At 49.8% G+C, this 9,183-nt stretch overlaps 1 protein-coding gene across 3 annotated transcripts in view; it reads left to right on the forward strand.

Moving 5' to 3' along the window:
* IL34 (interleukin 34) overlaps positions 1-9,183 on the forward strand; it is a 69,926-nt gene continuing 60,743 nt past the window's right edge. The window contains exon 1 of one of the 3 annotated variants that reach the window (XM_043438075.1): positions 1-1,404. The gene's annotated coding sequence lies outside the window, so the exon portion shown is untranslated. Of the gene's footprint in view, positions 1,405-6,745; positions 6,864-9,183 lie in introns of those variants that run through there. The other 2 variants (XM_043438071.1, XM_043438072.1) reach the window with 2 other exon arrangements.

Genomic DNA, 9,183 nt, shown 5'->3' on the forward strand with positions numbered 1-9,183 from the left:
AAAAGTTGGTTCTGGTTTTTCTGTAACATGGAAAAATCCTAACGAGCTTCTTGGGCAACCCAGTACATTCCAAATGTAGGCATTATTGTCTTACTGGAAGTCCAGGGCCAAACCAGGAATCCGGTTTTGTCAGTCCAATTGAGAAACCATTTCTTGAGAAATTTCTTGTGCCAAGCACTAACATCCAGAATAAGACACGCTAATATCTAGGCCAGCATTTCCCAAACCAGGTGCTGTGGAACCCTAAATGTTAAATAAGGGACCTCTTAGTGAAGGATCCTGTGCTTGTATCAGGGAAACCTGAAAACTATCTTGGACAGTTTGATGCTTTGGACACAGCCCTTCCCCAATCCCTTGAGGACAATCTCTACTTGTCCACTGGTAGAGAAGCTGAAGGATTCCTTGAAGGAAATTCCGGGTAGTTCAGTGGTTAGGACTTGGCGCTTTCCCTGCCGTGGCCTGGGTTCAATCCTGGCCAGGGAACTAAGACCCTGTAAGGCTCCCTTGGGGAACTGGCCCACCCCGAAGCACTCCAAATATGGTCTGAGTACATCAGGGACCTTGCTCTGAAAACTAGGTAGAGATGGAGCTCACCCTTCAGTGGCCGCAGAACTGCAGGCAGAACCGTTCTCGGCTCTCATTCCGACCCAGGCAAAGTGAGCGTGCTCCTTGTCCTTGGAGATAGGCTTGAGCATCTGCTGTGTGACCAGGAACTCCCACAGATATATGTGCCACACCACGCATTACCCCAGGACAGGCCCGGAGTCATGGACAGAAGGAAGCCCTCTGGCTGTGTGATCTTGACTTAGATACTTCCTCTCTCTGGGCTCAGGTCTCCATCTGTAGGCTGGGTATTGATTGGTCCTCAACACTGGTGATATTTATCAAAGGCCTTTTCTTCCTCTGAAGTTCGTCCCCCTGTGTACATGTGCAGTCCGGACAGTACTACATCACTACAGTTTTGTTGAGTTTTGTGGAAGGGTTCTTGTCGGAATAAATGTGCTATGGAGAGGAGTTGGCGTGGCCCCCTAAAACAGCCCATCCTGCCTGGGAGCCAAGACTTGGTCTGGGGCCTTCCACCGTTACTTGCCTGGCGCACTCGGTCAGAAGAGTTCCTGGCTGATCCTCTGGGCTTGTGGCCCCCTCCTACTCCACTCTCCAAGGCAGGCTGGGGCCACGTGGCCCTGCCCCGCCCTTGCTGGCTCCAGTTTCTGAATCAGTTGCAGTGGCCTGCTTTCCCCGCCCTTCCCATCAGTCGGGAAGCCTGGACTGTGGGCTGGGGGAAGCCACAGCCTTTCCCACCTGGCACCCATTGCCCCCTGCCCTTGGTACCTGTTCCAAGCCCTGGAGCCCCTTAAAGCTGCCAGCGAAGCCCTAGAAGACTGTATCTTGGTACTTGAACAGGTAAGAAAGTGGTTGATTTTCTCTCACGTGGTTTTCTTTGCCTGACTTGTCCAAAACCCAACTTAGCTGCTTCCTTCACAGATCACAGCAAGAGGGATTTGAGCTAGACTTGAAAAACAGTCCCAGCAAGAAGCTCTGAATTATGTCTTAGAAAAATGGTGTGAATTCTCTGCTCTGTGTTTCTTTTTTAAACCTTTGCTTTCATCAGCTTTGCAGGAAAAAAGCAGATCCAAATAGCTATAAAGCAAGTCACTTCTCTCTGCATTCCCTTCTGAGTTTTGTAAATCAACAAACCCACATTCTTAAATGGTTGTCATGGGTTACTGAGGGCTCTTCCACCGGATATTGCTTTGGTTTTTAGACCTTAATGTATTACTGTGTGCCTGAATTATGTACTTGAGTTACCTTATCAGAAATTGACTTAAAATTCTCTAAAGGAAAGGAAAAAAATAAAATGGCATAAGTTAGCCTTCTTCTTTCAGATGGTTTTGTTGCAACAGTATTCTGAAATTAAAATGGAATGTTCTGCTTTTGCACTTTGCATTGAAACCAACTAACTGATTTTTAAGTCCGTGTGGTATCCGCCAGGATAAGCATCCTTTGTCCCTTAGTTGTGAAGTTTAGATTGCTTCCAGGTGTTTCGTGATTAATAATTCGACTTTTATGGACAACTCTGTGGAAATAATTTCTTTTAGATTTTTTTTTCTTTTAATCTCTCCTTGGATTTTATTCTCCATCCAGAATAAATACTTGGGATAAAGGGCAAGAACATTTTTGTAGCTCAGATCATGTTACACATGAAGTCTGCTCATTCATAAGATTTTCAGGACTGTGAGGCATGAGGGAGTGGGTGGGGAACTTGTTTTCTCTAAATTTTTCAGGAAGTGGGCTGGAGGCAGTTTAGTACAGTGGTTAAGACTTGGCCTGTGAAGGCAGGAGAGCCTGGGCTTATATGCATAGCTGCCTGACCTTGAACCCTCACCTAATAAATTCAATTAGTTCACATGTAAAATACAGACTTTAAAACTCCTTAGCGGTATAGGAAAGGCAGAAATAGTATTTGTAAAACAACGTCGGTGTGTAATAAGCACCCTGGAAGGCTCTTTCAAACCCGGGGCTTTCTCTGGGCCGCTTAGAAGCTGCGCAGAGCTGAGACAGTCATCGCAAGGGCACCTTTTTGGCCTCTTCCCCCCCTTCTAATTCAGCCTCCTATTAGAGATGTTTTTTGTTTAACTTTGCCCCAATCCAGCTAAGGCTGGTGAACTGGGCACTGGTCACCCAGACTCTCTGCCACCAGCCATCAGCTCTGACGCCACCAGTCCCATCTCTTAGCCACCTTCCTCAAAGGGCAGGTTTCAGGGATCACTGGACAGGATGGAGGGTTCCCCCACGGCCTGTGGACCCACCTGTTGTCCTCCATGCCGGTAGGCCACTGGGAGGCCACATCGAGGCACAGAGAAATGCTCCCAGGCTGGGTTCTAATCCTAGCCGTACCAATTCCCAGTCAATGGACTCCTCTGAGTGTCAGTTTCCTCATCTGTAAAATGGGAATATTAATACCTGCGCTATAGAATTACATGAAATTATAGAGCTCAAGCGGCTGGCACTTAGGGGCCCATTACCGTGGAAGGTCAAGACTATGTTCCAGAGCCCTTGGGAAAGTACCAGAATTAGCCATAAAAGGCAGAAGACTCACGTTCATCGTCAGTCAACAAACACTCCTCATTCATGGTGCTGGATGCTCTGGAGAGGTGTATAACACAGGCTCCCTGCTCTTGGCACAGTGTACAGCCCATCCCAGGGGACAGAGGAGACAGCGGCTGCCTTGGCACTCCCAGATACCCCGCTTGAAAGGGAAGAATAATCTGTGAGGCAAAGATGGGGAGGAAGGACAAGATAAGCTGGCGTGGGGGAGCCTGGATTGCAAGTCGGGGCCCAGGGCTCTGGGGCTCTGGTCCAGCTCTGCCATCCTCAGAGCCAGGGTCTTTTCTCCAGCTCCTGGTGAGAGTTAAGGGCACTCAGGTTTCTTCCAGCTCCTTCCTTCTGGGGGTCTGCAAAGTGTCTCTGGAGGCCACATCTCCCCATCCCCCACCCCTGCAACCCTGTCTGTTCGTGGTAGCTGTCCAGGACCCAGCCTTGGTCTTGGGAGGAAGAGGCATCCTGTCTGAAGTGGACAGTCTGACCCCGTGACCCAGAGAGGGTGCACGGCAGTCTGAGGACAGCGGCCTCTAAGTCTGTGAGAATCCCGGAGCTTCTGGGCTCTGACTGCCCTGCACACTTCTGTCTGACAGCCCTGTCCCACACTGGGGGCGGCGTGCCCCGGGACAGGGTTGCGGTCATCCTGGGAATGTACTCCTGAGCTTCCCGCAGCGCCAAGAGAGTTCTGTCTGTGCATCTCAGCCAGGAAAGCTCAATAGCCACGCCTGGAGAACCAGGCCAGGACTTCCCATTTGGGGCCTTCTTAAGTGGGTGAAGAGGAGGATGAGTGGGGATGTAGCTACAGTGAGCAAGGTTGAGGTCAGGGCAATGAATCTAAAAGGCCAAAGAGATGTGGACTTGCTACTGTGGACAGCTGTTCAGAAAGGTCAGGCCCTGCTGGTCAAGCTTGCCTCTTGTCTCTCATAGCATGAGAATGCCCACGTCCTGGCTCAGGACTCTCTCGCCACATCCAAGCTTTATCACCCACAGACTTCCTCAATCTTCCCTTCAAGGAAGGGAATTTGGAGCATGCTATGACATGGACGAACCTTGAGGATATTAAGCAAAATAAGCTAGACAAAGAAAGACAGATCTGTATGATTGCACTTACGGGAGGTAACTGCTGCTGCTGCCGCCGAGTCGCTTCAGTCGTGTCCGACTCAGCAACCCCGTGGACTGCAGCCTACCAGGCTCCTCCATTCATGGGATTTTCCAGGCAAGAGTACTGGAGCGGGGTGCCATTGCCTTCTCCGACAGGAGGTAACTAAGAGGAGTCAAATGTGTAGAAGCAGTGAGTAGAAAAGTGGTTGCCAGGAGCCGGGGAGAGGAGGGAATGGGGAAGTTATCGTTCAGTGGGTTTAGAGTTTCAGTTTGGGAAGATGAAAAACTTCTAGAGACAGATGGTGGTGATGGTTGCACAACAAAGTAAATGTGCTTAATACCACTGACACGGACAGTTAGAAATGGTTGAGATTTGTTGTCTGTGTATATCACTACCGTTTAAAACTTGGTGTGGGGGGATGAGTAGTATATGCCTCATAGGGATTAAGAATTGAATGAGGCGAGTGAACTGAATTATTATTAATGTCAGGTTCTGGACACATCAAGACTTTTTGCCTCACAGACTCAGCACTGGAGAAGATTCGTGTGTCCCTGTGGGGAGCAGCTGTGCTGTTCTGCATGAGATGTTCAGGATGAGGCTCAGGGGAGACTTCCTGAAGGAATGACTGAGGCCCTGCCCAGAGGGCTCCTAGCATTTGTGGAATGAGTAGGTTCGAGACATTGGAAAGTCCCCGGCAAAAAAAAAAAAAAAATACTCCCACTAAAGGGCAGTTTGAATGGGAGATTTTAGATCCACCTGGAGAACTTGTGGTCAGAGTTGTTTGAGTGTGGAATGGGCTGTCTTTTGGAGTACTGAGCTCCCCATTAGTAGAGGCATGTAAGGAGAGTTTGGGCAAGTTGCAGATGAGACTCTTGCATGAGGCAAGGGTAGGGCCAAAGGGTTTCCTAGGCTCTGTGCCTCTGTGATGTGATCCAGTCCAGGCCTGTGTAAAGATGGGACCCAAGTCAGAGGGAGGGGGCAGGCAGTGGGGGAGGCATGCTGCCAGCCTTCCCCTAAATAACAGTAACGGTAGCTGCTGCCATTCTGGGTACAGACTGTGTTAAATGCTGAATCTCAGGCTTGACCTGAGATCCTCACCACAACCCCAGATGGTGGGTGCTACTATCGACTCCATTTTACAGCTGGGAACTGAGGCCCCGTTCCCGGTTCCCAGGCTTAAGTCTCCAGCCCAAGGTCAGCCAGCAGGCCACGGAGCTGGAGTTAGAACCCAAGCAGCCTGGCGCCAGCCCTCTGCCTCTGCAAGCTGGCTGCTCCCTGCTCCCCTGCCCCACGGCAGTCCCTGGGAGCTGACACTCTCACAAGGCAGGGATTTAGCAGCTGCCCCGCTCCCTCCATCTGGTTTCTCTGCGGAGCCAGGCCCCACCTGCTTGGCTCCAGGGTTCAAGGTTAACCCTTGGCAGACAACCCTGGCCTGGATTGAGAGCCAGGCTCCTGGTCACTCAACATCCCCCTTTGCCTTCTGGTAAACAGGACCCTGCTTGACAGCTCTCTTCAAGGTTCCAAGTCTTTCCCATAGCTGTTGAGTGAGTTCATTCTGTCTTTTTTTTGCAACTGTGTTTTTTCCAATGCAGCTCTTTGGGTGCCAAGACATTGTCTGCATGATTCAATCTGTCCAAGTTCCCAGGCTCAGCACCCACAAGTCAATAGATGCCACCCCTAACAGTGGCAGTCCGACGGCCTCCTGCGTCCTCAGAGTTATAGAGGAAGCCCTGCCGGGGCGGCGGCCTTACAGAATGACTCAGTTCGTGGGGCTGGCCTTGACACCTTATGGAGGTGCAGGCAGCTACCATGTAAAGACATCTCGACTTCCCTGGGGCCCAGTGGTTAAGTCTCCGCGCTCCTGCTGCAGACTGCAGTCTTCAATCCCTGGTTGGGGAACTAAGATTTTACACGTGGCCAAATTTTTTTTTTAAAATAAAGATAAAGGCATCTCCATTGCCAGATGGGCACTATCTCACCCAATCCATACAGAGCCCAGGATTCTCCCATATTACAGATGAGGTGACTGAGGCTTGGAGAGGTGAATTCACCTGTTAGGAAGTCAGGAGTCTTTCTCCCCTTGGGTGCCTTGGAGGCTTTACACTGGTAGCTGATCTGACAGCAGTAGGAATAGTGCCACTTGCTATTTGGCTGCGCTAATATACCCTTAAGATTTCTCCCCCACTGCCTCCTGGCACCCTCACTACCGCCCTGGGAGCGGGCCTGGCAAGTGCTGTTTCATGGATGAAGAAGGTGATCTGGGGCTTCCAGGGCCTCACAGAGGAGAGGGCACACCAGAGCAGGGAGGGTGGTGATCCTTCTGGCCCTCCTTGCTCTGCAGGCCCCTTCCCCGCCCTGCACTGGTGTCAGGCTCTGTAGCCCTCCTGCTGGCCTCCTTGGAGGCTCTGTCCCGGGCCCCAGTGAGGCGGGTTAGGCACAGAGGCCAGCAGACCAGCTGGCCCAGAAGAGGCTGGGCTGGGGCCAGGTACTTTCCAGTGTCCTCCCGCAGCTGGGAAACCTTTCTTGGATGACAGCTCTGCAGAAGGTGCCTCCTGGTCTTACTTGCCCTGGTCTGCCTCCCAGCCCAGAGAAGACTCCTCCTCTCCCTGTCCACGGAAATCACAGAGGCAACATAATCAGCGACGGCATTCTGGAACCTGTGAGTCTATGTGCATGACTGTTAACCCCAGAGGAAGAAGCTGAGGCTGGTTTAGAATCTGCGCTTAAACCCTGGGCTATCTGCTGACAAAACCCATAACACTGGATGAATCATTTTCATTGTATACTTTTTCAGTTTTCAGTACTCGTGATTTTTAAGGACGGTTTTAATTTACAGAACCGTTGAGGCGAAAGTGTCGAGAGCTCCATACAGCCACTCTGCCACAGATACACAGCACCCCATGTCACTAACATGGGTTAGCAATGTGATAAGTTTGGTACAGTTGATGAACCAGTATTAACACATCATTATTATATTAACACATTACTAAAGTTCACAGTCTCCATTAGGGTTCACTCTGGCATTACACACTTACAGGTTTATTTGTCTTTGGCTCTGCTGGGTCTTCACTGCTGTGAGTGGGCTTTCTCTGACTGTGGCAGGCAGGGGCTACTCCACAAGCTTGCTGAGCACGTGGGCTCAGAGGTTGCAGCGCATAGGCTTAGTAGCTCTGAGGCACTTGGGATCTTCCTGGACCAGGGATCAGACCCATGTCTTCTGCATTGGCAGGTGGATTCCCAACCTGTGAACCACTAGGGAATTCCCTATATGGTGATTTAAAAAAAAAAAAAATTTATTTGGCTGTGCTGGATCTTAGTTGCAGCATGCAAACACTTAGTTGTTGTACGTGGGATCTAGTTCCCTGGCCAGGGATCGAACCTGGCCCCCTGCCTTGGGATCACAGAGCCACTGGACCACCAGGTAAGACCCACTTATATGGTGACTGACACTCCGTACAAATATAAGTGATGTGTTCTTCAGCCCTTGTATCTAATAACTGGTACCAGTTTTACTGAGTAGAGGATGGTTCTTCATATAGCTGTACCTCCTCAGGCAAATGCCCAGTTGGCCCAGGCCCTGTAGGAACAATTCCATAAAGGGCCTGGGAGTCCTTTCCCTCAAGGCGTGGTTCAGACCTTCTGCAAGAACTGTTCCCCAGGCCCTTTCAGGCATGTGAACCTCCATTAAAAAGACCCCTTAGAGGTCACCTTCATCACGGGACTTGGAAAACGGTTGATGTCCTGGCTTCTGCCTCCAGCTCATCTTGCACAACAGTGCTCCCTGAGTGTGTTCACCAGTTTACTCCCCTGCTCACAACCTGTGCTGGCTCTGTGATGCCTGGCACACCGAGAGGTGTGTGGCGTTGAAGGCCTTCTGTAGTCTGGTGTTGTCCTGCCTGTCCAGCGTGGACTCCCGTGATACCCTGATGCTGCTCCTCAGCTCTGGACAAAGGACCTTCTCTGCTGTCCTGAGCACTTGCCCTGTAGCCTCATCTCCATTCCTTGCTCACTTTATCCCCACTTCTCCCTCCTCAGTAATGTCTCTTGTCCCCGTTTTCCACCCTTCATCCTCTGGCTTAAGTCTCCTTCTCCCTGCCATGAAGCCTACTTGGACCACTTTGGCTGAATTTGATCCATCCTTTTTCAAGCCCTTATTACATTTACTGTCAACACCATACAGACTAGCCTTGAATCATTCTGTATATGTTCTCTGGGCCTGCCTCCCAAGATCACCAACTAGCCTGTGATTTCCATAAGAGCAAAGAACTGAATCCCCAACATAGGCTGAAACCAGCCTACGGTGGTTCTGGGCTTATAGTGCCTTGCTAACTAGCCATTAACAGCAAGACACTGCATATGGAAATAGTCTGTAATTCTCGGGTAAGACAGCAAATGCTCAATAGGGCTCTTAGTGTTACCATACTCCACTGATTCTAAAACACACCTTTCTCCCACTCCCTGCATTTTAACATCTCCTCTGAAATCAGGATCAATGGCAAATCACAATTTAACTGACAGGTTTTTTTTTTTTTTCTTTCTCAGTGCCACATATAATTTTGGTGCATTTTATTTTATTTTATTTTTATTAGTTGGAGGCTAATTACTTCACAACATTTCAGTGGGTTTTGTCATACATTGATATGAATCAGCCATAGATTTACACGTATTCCCCATCCCGATCCCCCCTCCCACCTCCCTCTCCACCCGATTCCTCTGGGTCTTCCCAGTGCACCAGGCCCGAGAACTTGTCTCATGCATCCCACCTGGGCTGGTGATCTGTTTCACCATAGATAATATACATGCTGTTCTTTCAAAACATCCCACCCTCACCTTCTCCCACAGAGTTCAAAAGTCTGTTCTGTACTTCTGTGTCTCTTTTTCTGTTTTGCATATAGGGTTATCGTTACCATCTTTCTAAATTCCATATATATGTGTTAGTATGCTGTAATGTTCTTTATCTTTCTGGCTTACTTCACTCT

The sequence above is a fragment of the Cervus canadensis genome, chromosome 18 (genome assembly GCF_019320065.1).
Source record: "Cervus canadensis isolate Bull #8, Minnesota chromosome 18, ASM1932006v1, whole genome shotgun sequence".
NCBI classification, from domain to species: domain Eukaryota; kingdom Metazoa; phylum Chordata; class Mammalia; order Artiodactyla; family Cervidae; genus Cervus; species Cervus canadensis.